The following is a 12,213-nucleotide window of genomic DNA, read 5'->3' on the forward strand; positions in this document are numbered from 1 at the left end:
ACTATGTGAAAAACATTTAGAATGGAGTCTCACACATGATAAGTACTGGACGAGTGTTCCAAAACTCGTCACGGGGACGAGTGCCCCGTGAATGGTGCTGTCCTGTGGAGGAGGCATGCTAACCTTCCACCTTGTTCCACATGCTGTTGGGTGCTCTTCCTGTGTCCCCTCACTGAACCTTCTCAGCAGCTCATTTGATAGATGAGGAAAGGGGGACTTAAAAGCAGTTAAAGACTTTGCCCCAAAGTAGCATGCCTGGTAAGTGGGGGAACTGGAGGTTTAAACTAAGTTTAACTGTGAAACCTCCTCCTAATCCATATTAAGCCCAGGAATTGTTATTCAACCTGCAGAGATGAGTGGAGTTGGATCCTGTCCTGACAGGACTTAAAAGGAGAGATTGAGCTACCAATGGGTTTTATGACAGGGACAGGATCTCCCCTCTCACAATGAACCCAAATGCAGGATCCCCAGAGCTAAGTGTAGAACAGCTCTGCTATGCTGTTGGTAGAATTTAATGCAGGAAATGGTTATTAAATGATTCTACACCCAAAAAGAGCAAAATCATTCCTAATGTGTTAGACCAGAAAACATGGTTCTCCACAGGAAACGCTAAGGATATTCTCTAGGACTGGTAAACTGGAGAGAAACTTTTTCAAATGAACTTTTTGGGGGAATAATTTTAGATTTATAGAAAAAGTTGTGAGGATAGTACAAATGTTCCCACATATCTTTGATCCAGCTTTCCCTAAAACGGTAACATCTCAGACCTACCAAGTACATTTGATACATTATTATTAAAGTACAGATTTGATTTGGATTTCACTAGTTTTTACACTAATATCCTTTATCTGGGATCCATTTAAGATAGCAAGTTTTATTTAGAAAATCCCCTTTTAAACTTAAGAAAATTTAACTCGTGTCCCTATGTAAGTATTGCATGCTGACCAAGGGGTAAAAGGATACTGCCTCTCAATTCCTGGTTTCTTTGATTAGTTTGGAAAGGAGGCCTCTGAGCTTTGAATGGCACGGTCCTTACACAGATTTGTTTCCTAGGCTGAAAAAAGGGAACAATCAATCCTATAGGATAACCTTTAAATTTCTTCATGACATCAAAGTCATAAATTCAGTGGGAAAAATATGCCTACATTACCTTTTTTGATTTATTGACCTGGTATCTCAAAGACAAAAAGTTTATCTAGTTGTAATATGTTAGTTGACCCCTCCCAAGACAGATTTCACTTTTAGTTTTAATGCATACCTCTTGAAATTATCCCATTCTGTGTGTGTGTGTGGAGGGGGGTTTCTCCAAATGGGAGTTATTTTAAGGGGGAATGAAATAATACTAGAGAAAGCAAACAAAAGGTATTTATGAGTTTCATTTTTATTTTTATAACATAATTTCATCTGAAATGTTGGTTAAATTAAATACATAATGTGATCCTGGTGTATTTGTATTCAAGCAATAGCTTTTTAGTTTGTTTTTAACAGGTCTCGCTGACCTTGGAGACATTAGAAAGATTGCTTTCACTTGGGTGAATGGTCGGGGTATTGCTCTAGTGTATTAGGGCAGGAGTACGTTGGTCTCCTCACCAACATGGGGCTGTTTCTCTTTAAGCTCTCGTGTATTTGTGTCAACAAAATTAATTATGACCATTTTGGAATAAAGGTAAAACACAAAGCAACTTTTATTCATGCCTAAGCTTCTAGGTGTTTTCTTTGCAATAAGAAGCTCAGGGGACAGGTTACCATTTGAGAATCTGTGCAATTTCTTCCTAAGTCATTTTTTTTACTACAGTCTTAGCTCTTCAAGTGCTGCCTAGGTAGGAATCTGTCATTGTTTATCTGAACATGTAAAGTTGTTCTTGTTCAGTAGAACTTGAGGAGTTCTTGTCTGCACTAGTGAAGATCATTAAGGTAGAATCACTCTTATTCTAACTTGTAAGCAGTTGTTTTGAAAAGTAAAAAAAAAAATAAATAAAGCCGTGGAGACGAGTCAAATTGGAAATGATGATCCAAACCACCACTGCTTGATGATTTCACTTCCCTTTAGTGAGTTCCCCATTTGTTAGAGTTAATACTCTGTGTCAGAACGGAGACCCCTGGCTGTATAGTCTGAGAGTTACTACATCTTTGAGGATGTGCCCATCTAAACCTGTGACACCAGCTGATTCGCACATTCTTTATGCCTCAGTACGTGACTAACAATCCTCTACCTCTTCAGCTTTATTCCTCCATTTCCACAACATCCAGTGCTTTTCCTTCTATCTCTGTATGTAAAGTTCTTTTTGTTTCCCAGGGGTCAGTTAAGATCCTTTCCTTAATTCCCCCCCATTCACCCCTAAGAAGTGTTTATGATCTAAACCTGCATTCTCAGTAGGAGCAATATTATCCTAAGGGAGCAAAAGTTGGTTTGTGGTTGGAGGGGAGTATAAAAATCTTATTCTTTTTAGGTGTAAAATACAGCTATGCACACAGTACATGATCAGAGACTTAAGTCTTGCCACTAAAATTTTATGAGGGAGGCAATTAAGAAAAACATGTGAAAAGGCTCTTAGAGGGACAACAATGAAAACCACCTTGAGAAACACTGGTAGAGACTACTCCTTGAGTGGTCAGGGTTTCCAGCAGCTGGACTCATCTCTGGCAGCTGTTCGCTCTTGGTGTCCCTAAGCACATAGAACAAGAGAAGCAGATAAGAGGTAATATTGGCTACTCTATTGGAATCAGGCAGTGCCCATCCCACAATCTTCCCATCACCGTGGCAGAAAGAACGGTTTTTGATCTTAAATGGGAGTTTTTTCTGCCCTTTTGTACTTTACAAAACCATCTGTAAATTTATCATGGTGTTTGAAGATTACAAGGTAACAAATTTTTTTGTTATTTGTTTTTATTTATGGAAATATCAAACAAAATGGGAAAACAGGACTGTTCTGTAACAACTCTGGGGAGCAACCAGAACTGATAGAAAATTTGTCCTGTAAATATGAAAGCCACAAGGAGTAGGAGAGACCTTGTTTGGTTGTAGTCACATCTAAGCCCCACTATCCTTGAGCTACCTCCCTGGAGGGCTGGGGGAAAAAATGAAATACTCACTTAGCCATTCTTTCAGCCAGAAGTATTCATGTGACAGATCTAATAGAAAGTTGCTGATGGTAAGGATGGAAGTTCTGGGAAAGTTTTCACTTATTTACTAAAAAAATCAAGTATACTTGTCTCTCTTCCTATTCTTCTGTCTTGGAATGCAAATACACTGTTACTGTCATGACTTGGCAGCCACCTTGTAATCATGAGGCAGCAAACCCAAGGACAAAACCCAGCATGCTGTGGATGACAGAATGGGGAGAAAAGAGAGGCGGGGTCTCTGGTGACCTCACTGAATCGCTAAACCAGTGACAGCAGCTTCCCTGTCATTCCATGGGATAATACATGTCTATACTACCTGTCACACTTGGTTGGATTTTCTATTTATTACCTGGAGCTAAATGCATTCCTAACTGATAGAGGACATAGTGTCAGATGATGAAAGAGAGAGACACAGACATTTTCCCTCCTGCCCTCTAAATCTGAGTGAATATTAACCCTCCATTATTTCTGTAACATCAACCTTAGCTCACTAATATTCCTTGACAAGGAGCAGATCCTTGTTTGCAGTTACTATGTGTCTTTCATCTCAGAGTGATTCCAAGCTCTGGAAGGTGGAAAGCCAAGTCTTTACAGACAAGTTTCTGATCATCTCAGCCACTGATACTGCTTTTGTTTGTGTTCTGCATACTCAGCACCTAGGTGTCCTCAAGCCTCTGAGATTAACTATCCTAACCACCCCTGGTCTCGTCTGGTAGGAAAGAGAAACAAACTTGCCTCCGTCACTGTCCCCTCCTCCATGGTCTGTGCTCATTTCTCCATTAAACAAAACCTCACAGGGAAAATTCAACACAGAATGAAGACAAACTTTTTCCATGTCCTACAGAGCAGTTTAATTCTCCTGATCTCAGTTGAACACCTGGCCACTCCAGTAAGGTTTTGCGTTTGCGTAATCCAATGTCCCACTGAAGGGCCAATATTTCTCTATACAAGAGCTATCTATGACCACTAATAGAGAAACTGCTGGTAGTTTTTAAATAGCTTTTTGTCCCCACTGTGTAAACACGTATTTCAGAACTACTGAGATTTAGCCTCTATTACTATGCTTTAACACTTATTGAAGTATGTCCTTATTATGAATATATTTTATTCAATGGATTCATGGTTAAGAAGATTATAGAGACTTTAGGGTCATCTTTTTTGTTGTAAGAAATTTAAAAACTAAAAACAAAAAGGAAGGAGATAAAAATTAACTATGATACTATTACCTACAGATGATGTCTAGAGACAAAATTTGTTTTTATGCATATGTTTGTGTGTATATATATATATGTGAATTTATACATACAGTAAAGGAAAAACTCTACATATATATGTATGTTATATATACATATAAGATTTCAATCTGTTAACCACATATTTATTTAACATATGTTTACCTTTTGCATTTCACTCAGTATTCCTTGACATTTTTTAACAATGGCGTAGGATTTCATTTTACAGAAATGTAACTTATATTTTAAAAAAGCTCAATATTAGACATTAAATTTTCTTCTGTTTTCATTAATATAAATATTGCTATAGGGAATACTTTTGTAGATAAATCTTTGGGCATGCTTTAAGGTCATTTTAAATAAATTTGCTAGGATTTCATAGCAAATTGAAACCTGGAATTAATCAGAATACAGTCTCTTATTTTATATTCAACCATATCAATAGAATGTTATTCTAAGGTAATGTCACTCTATACTGAGGCGATCAATCCAATTTTAGAATACCAGAATGTCAATATTTCTGTGCTCTTTAGTTTCTGAACTTTCAGACCCCTTTAGATAAAACCAGTCTGTGCTCAGTAAGCTTTAATGATCATTTTGTACTTAACCAAGAGAACCTATTGCCAGATAACAAAGTAACTAAGTTTCTGTTGAGATTCCCTGATTTGGTACATTTAAATGATGGGAGCTTCATTTTCCAGGCAGTTTGATCAGCAAGATTGTCAGTGCACAGAGAGATGCATTTCTGCGTTAATGTTATTTTATGTCTATTAGGCAGTAATGAGTTTTTTATAATTGGTTTATAACTCATTTCACATTCATCAAATTATTAATGAGAGAGAGAATCCTGGATTTGGCAGCAAAACAGTAATAATGTTACACGTAGCAGACCCAGAGAGGAAAAATTTTGGTTAAGTCCGTTTTTGTAAGCAATGCTACTTGTTACTTTGTTCCAAGTCAGACCCAGAATCATACTTTATATATATATATTTAAAGATTTTACTTATTTATTTGAGAGAGAGAATGAGATAGAGCATGAGATGGGGGAGGGTCAGAGGGAGAAGCAGGCTCCCTGCTGAGCAGGGAGCCCGATGCGGGACTCGATCCTGGGACTCCAGGATCATGACCCGAGCCGAAGGCAGTCACTTAACCAACTGAGCCACCCAGGTGCCCATACTTATATTTTTAATCATTCTTTATAATTACAATAAAAATCCATTTTCATGGGGCGCCTGGGTGGCTCAGTCAGTTAAGCCTCTGACTTGATTTTTGGCTCAGGTTATGATCTCAGGGTCATGAAATCGAGCCCCAAGTCATCTCTGTGCTCAGCACAGAGTCTGCTTGAGAATCTCTCCCTCTCCCTCCACCTGGCAATCTCTCTCTCTATATATAAAAATAAATAAATAAATCTTTTTTAAAAAACTTGACAATATAGGAAAATATAAAGCAGAAAATAAAAATTAACCATAACCTCAGGTAATTGATTAATATAGCACATTTCCTTCAAGTCATTTTTCTGCACCTACTGAAGTTTAAATTATAAATGCTATATTTTATTCATCATTATAACCACTGCTGCATATCATTACAAATTCTTTTTAAAAAACCATTATAATAGTTGTGTAATATCCCAGTGATAATGTGCCATCAGTTAATTTTTCTATTGAGAGCTATTCAGACTTCTTAAAAAATATTTCACTACCAAGAATAATTCTGAGATGAGTATCTTTGAACTTCTTGTCAAAATATCAAACTAATTCTCTAGGGTAGATTTCCTAAAGTGGAATTACTAGATCAGAGAGTATGAACTTTAATAAGCTTCGTGTAACACATTGCCAGATTGCTTTCCAAAAAGGAATTCACACCCCTCCATCAGGATAAAAGAATACCTGTAACAACATACCCAAGTCAGCAATGTTTTTTTTTTCAATTTTGACTCATTTAATATATAAAATATTTTATTAGCATCGCTAGTAAACATTTCCATAGGTTTATTGGTTATTTGTGTTTCTTCTATGAAATACAAGTTATGTCCTTCTGAAAACAAAAATTTCACTGTAGTATGGGAAGGAGGTATTGAAAAATGTTTGCTTGCGGATAACTGAAATTAACTTTAGTGTTAATTATACACATGCTCTACTATCTGGACAACTCCTGTACCACTTATTCTAGATGAATACAGAATTTGAATATTAAAAAAGAAGGCACAAGTGGTGCCTGGGTGGCCCAGTTGGTTAAGCCTTTGACTCTTGGTTTCAGCTCAGGTCATGATCTCAGGGTTATGAGATCAAGCCCCACATTGGGCTCTGCATTCAGCACAGAGTATGCTTGAGATTCTCTCCCTCTCCCCGCAGTCCCTCTCCCCACTCACATGCACATTCTCTCTCTCTCTCTCAAATAAAATAAAATTTTATTTAAAAAAACAAACAAACCCAGGTGCCTTGGCGGCTCAGTCGATAAGCGTCTGCCTTCCGCTCAGGTCATGATCCCAGGGTCCTGGGATCGAGTCCCACATTGGGCTCCCTGCTTGGCGGGAAGCCTGCTTCTCCCTCTTCCACTCCCCCTGCTTGTGTTCCCTCTCTCGCTGTGTCTCTCTGTCAAATAAATAAATAAAATCTTTAAAAAAAATAAAAAAGCCCAACAGTTCTGAAGGAAATTGCAGAAAAATTTTTTCAGTAACTCTTGAAAAGGAGAAGACCTTGGCAATCAAAACTAGAAGGTATAAAGAAAAAAGTGAGGAAATTTGGCTACAGATTCAAAATTTCATCACAAGTAAAAATACATCCCTGATGGTGCAGAGCAGGGTTATCCTTATGATATTTGCAGAATCCAAATGCAAACCTTCTCTTGCCACAACAGACCATAAACTTGTTCACTTAGCCGCTAGGCTACAATCAGCTGTCAGGGTTCTCTAGAACCTCCATTCCTGCTCTGTGAAGTTCTCATGGGCCAGCCTCTTTTGTCTTGATGCTGACTTCCATTTCCAAAGTTGGTGCATAGTCTAAGATGACTGCTTCAGCCACAGCCATCTCCTCTACATTCCAGAAGCAGGAAGGAAGGAAGAGGGACAAATAAAAAGAGGATAAAGGCCATGATCTGATTATTTTTAAGGACAATGCCCCATGAAACTTCCCCATGCATATTATTGGACAGAAATTACAAACCAGGCCATATTGTTATGAGCTCATTTAGAATTCGTGGGTCCTCTCACTTGGAAAGGATGGAAGAATAGATATGGGGAGGATAACCAGCAGTCTTCCTGGAACGTAATAAGCATTGTTTTTGTTAGCATCTGTGCCCTTGTATTTCCTGGTAGGTAGGACTGAGGTATTTCATGATCTTCGAAATACACTAATATTATAGCTAATTCTACCTATGGCCAGCAGAATTATAGACACTAATATTTAATATTTTAGGGTTCATAGGAAAAAACTGAAAATATTGGGTGTTCTAAGTCAAAATTCACTTCATTACAGCATGACATGCATAGCAGCATGTTCTAGAAACACATGCAGAAACTTTCAGTTACCCTGCAGCATGGCCAGACCCTCGCCTCCAGCCAGAGACCGTTCTTTCTGTCCAGATTGTAAGAATTGAGATACGTAACTGCAAATCTGCCCCTCAGTGATTTTTTTTTTTTTTTAAAGTTTGTGACCATCTCACAAATTCAGTTTTTGGAAGACTCCTGGAGCAAATTTCCTGAAGGCCTCAGAAACAGCTCTTGCACAGACTGCTTTGGTTATTTTTTGACTCACCTGATGGTTGCATTACTGAGTATTTTTGTTTTTTTCGTTCTTCCTAGATTCTTCTGTAATGGTATTAGATGAAATTATAGAAAATACCAAACTCTGAAAATACTACTTAAAGATGTCCTCATGATTGCATTTTAAGGTCACTGGTCTACCTGACTTTTAGATGCTATTGTCTGGAAGACAGCCTAAATGTGAGGAGTAGAGGGGTGGAGGGCAGGCGGGGAAGAAAGGGCGGCAGGTAACGAATAGAGGTGGGAGAACCTTAATCACAACTTCATGAGAAAAAATTTAAGACTTATTTTTCAAGTAGGGTTGTGAACCATTTGGAACATGGTGATGGTGGCTGTCTTTCATCATTAAGTTCCTCTTAGGGAATTTATCAATCTCTTTCCGCTCACTCACATTTTGATACTATTTAGCTCTGCATTTAAATGGCACTGCTCTGAGTACCTAGTTCTGGATGAGATTTCTCCCTTTTAAGTGAAGTTCCACTAGGTTATAAATAGCTAATGGCTCTCCAAACTCCTCTGGTTTACAGGAGAAATAATTTAATGAAGACTCAGATTGCTTTGTGTAGCTTTGTTAATGCAAATGAGTAATGTGTATTGATTTTTCATGGTGTAAAAATCTTTTTATTCATCTTGTGCAAGAGTCTGTTAAAGAATTATTAATGGTGCCTTAATTGCTTTAAGATCTATGCCCTAATTAAAACAGTAAACTCTTTATTACATCTTTATTTTAATTAGATGTACAGAAAGACAATAATTTTTACAAGAAACCCAGTGTAAAATAAAATTACCTCATTTAGAAATGCTTCGCAGAATCTGTAGTGAGGCTGTTAGGAACTTCCTGAGGTAAAACCATGGTGACTCCACTTCCAACCAAAATTAAGATGCCACACTGACTGAAATTAATCATCTTAAATGAACTATTTTACACTTTCAGTGAAGTACCATTCATCTATACAAATAAGTTTCTGCTTCTATTCTATTTCATTTCATTTCTTAAAAGTAAGGATATTTGTTCAAGTTTGGAAAGCTCAGTTCAAGTCGAGAAGGAAAATGAGCTATTGTCATGGAAATTACATCAACTTGAGTCCATTTGCTCCTGCAGTTGTACTTTGTTCTGTTTCTTCAATTTATAAGACGATGCTTCTTAATAATTTGCCCTAAATGGTGTGTATAGGAGAAGTACCACCAACATCAATAATATCCACCTTCCGTTTATCATGTTCTTTCCCACCTGCTTTTCTGGCCTTAATTTGTATGGATGATCAACTGGGGCAATGCCGCTTGTGGATAATGATCTCAGACTTGAAGGGTGGCGGGTAAGTGAACATTAGCTGTGGATCTCTAGCCAGGTATTGTGTTGGGATCTTTCATGATTACAGAATCCCCACAACAACCAGAACCGGCAAAGTAGGACTTCTGTGTCCTAGAGAAAGGAACTGAAGGTTGACAGCCACCACCATTTTGTTCATTTAAACCAGAGGTCAGAAAACTGTAGCCTGTGGGTCATATCCAGGTTGCCACCAGATTTTATAAATCAATGGTTATTGGCGCACAGACATGCCCATTTGTGTAGGTATTGCCTGTGACTGCTTTCTAGCTAAAATGACAAAGTCAAGGAGTATAGCAGGAAAGACTGACCTGCCAATCCTAAAACAGTAACTGTCTAGCTGTTAAAGAGTTTGCAGACCCCTCGTCTCAACCATGAAACCCAGTACTGCTCCCACACTTGCGCTTCTTCCGGTCATCAAATCCCACTGCATAACACATGTTGTTTAAAGTTATATACCCCCTTTTTCTAGCATACTCTTTGGACTTCCGTTTTTTCCTTCATTTATTTGGATGCTCACTACAGGGGGCTTTTTCCTATGAAAGATATCTCATTTCTTTCTTGAGGAGGCTGAAATAACATCCCTCTAACCTATTTCCCTCTTAGCTGTCATTATTTATTTCATTCTAATCGTGTTATTTAACTCAATCTAGCATTTTGGACCTCAGCTAGTAAAATGATTATTATAGCAAAGTATCGCCTCATGTTCCTCTTCTAACCTGAATTTCTTCCCTTAAATTTTCCAGCAAGACAATGGTTATCTGACTGCTGGGGGATAAGTCACAACCATTCACAGTTGAGAAAAGCCAGCAACTATCCTATAATAGAAACAGGATAAAAGGAGCACCAAGCCCAATCAGAGACCCGGTCCTTTCCCGCCTGTAGAGAAAAGGGAGGGCATGGAATAGGGAGGGGTATGAGCACTTTAAGGCCTATTACTCCCTGGATCCCACAATGCCCTATAGATCCTCTTTTCTCAAAGGCATTGCTTACTCGGCATGAAAGCTGCCTAGCTCTGGATTGACTCTCATCAAGCTCAGTTAGATAGACTAGTTGATTAGATCTTCAAAGGAGGGGCCCAGCCATCCCTATGTGAATAGACCCTGAGGGGATTTATCCATGTGAAGAGGAAAGCCAGGCAAGTTCTAACTAGTCAAAAATGGTCAAAGGAAGTGAAAATTAGGAACATTCTGTGATGGTCAATAACACATTAAAAATAGAATAGCCATACTGTAAAATACTGTGCAAAATAAATCATATTGCATAAGAAAATGCCATGACAAGGGGATATGGCAGATTCTTTTTTAATTTTTTATTATTTTAATTTTTTTAACATATATTATTTGTTTCAGAGGTACACGTCTGTGATTCATCAGTCTTCCACAATTCACAGCACTCACCTTAGCACATACCCTCCTCAATGTCCATCACCCAGCCACCTCATCCCTCCCACCCCCTTCCACTCCAGCAACCCTCAGTTTGTTTCCTGAGATTAAGGGTCTCTTATGGTTTGTCTCCCTCTCTGGTTTCATCTTATTTCATTTTTCCCTCCCTTCCCCTATGATCCTCCATCTTGTTTCTCAAATTCCTCCTATCAGTGAGGTCATATGATACTTATCTTTCTCTGATTGACTTATTTCGCTTAGCATAATACCCTCTAGTTCCCTCCACCTCATTGCAAATGGCAAGACTTTGGGTTTTTTGATGGCTGCATAATATTTCATTGTATATATATACCACATCTTTATCCATTCATTGGTTGGTGGACATCTTGGCTCTTTCCATAGTTTGGCTATTGTGGACATTGCTGCTGTAAACATTGGGGTGCATGTACCCCTTCGGATCACTACATTTTTATCTTTGAAGTAAATACCTAGTAGTGCAATTGCTGGGTCGTAGGACATGGCAGATTCTTAAATGTGTATAGTTTTATTTAAATTGTCTTTAAAATATACATTATAGGGCGCCTGGGTGGCTCAGTTGGTTGAGCGACTGCCTTCGGCTCAGGTCATGATCCTGGAGTCCCGGGATCGAGTCCTGCATTGGGCTCCCTGCACGGCAGGGAGTCTGCTTCTCCCTCTGACCCTCCTCCCTCTCGTGCTCTCTGTCTCTCATTCTCTCTCTCGCAAATAAATAAATAAAATCTTTAAAATATATATATATATACATTATATACATACACACATATGTTTGTGTGTGTGTGTGTGCGCGTGTGCAAGGCAAGATCAATACCACTTTGGGTGATGGCATTATGGCTGACTCTATTGTTGTCTTTATGCTTTTCTGTATATTCTCAATAAATATGTATTACTTGTAGGATTAGAAGATGTTTCTTTTTATGGGCTAAAAAGGACACAACTAGGAACATGGTGGGTAATCAGAAGAGAAAAAGAAATGTTCCTCTCCTAAGTAAACTTGAAGAATTTTTGTAACTGTGTGGTGTTTACACCCTTGGGTTTGGAAAAAATCTTAGAAGCAGATGGCTTTAACTGAGATGTGTGAAGAGAAAACATTATGATCGTATCCTTCGGAGTGTCAAGGAAGCACTAGAATAAACACATACTGTTACTAATCCCCAGATTACTTACTTTGAAGGTCCTTACAGCTCCCAAAACTGTCCACAGCCTCTGTTCTTTCTTGTTTACAAGACTTAGCTCAGGCTGTTCCCTCAGGACAGTCTTGCTCACCCTTGTTTCCCTTGGACCAGCTAAAAAGTTGTCTCTTCCCTGTATTGTCCCTAACCCCTTTCCCCATCTCCCATTTTCCAC

Source organism: Mirounga angustirostris, unplaced genomic scaffold (assembly GCF_029215605.1).
Source record: "Mirounga angustirostris isolate CCGP_5_RB_7025 unplaced genomic scaffold, mMirAng1.0.hap1 SCAF_1, whole genome shotgun sequence".
Taxonomy (NCBI): domain Eukaryota; kingdom Metazoa; phylum Chordata; class Mammalia; order Carnivora; family Phocidae; genus Mirounga; species Mirounga angustirostris.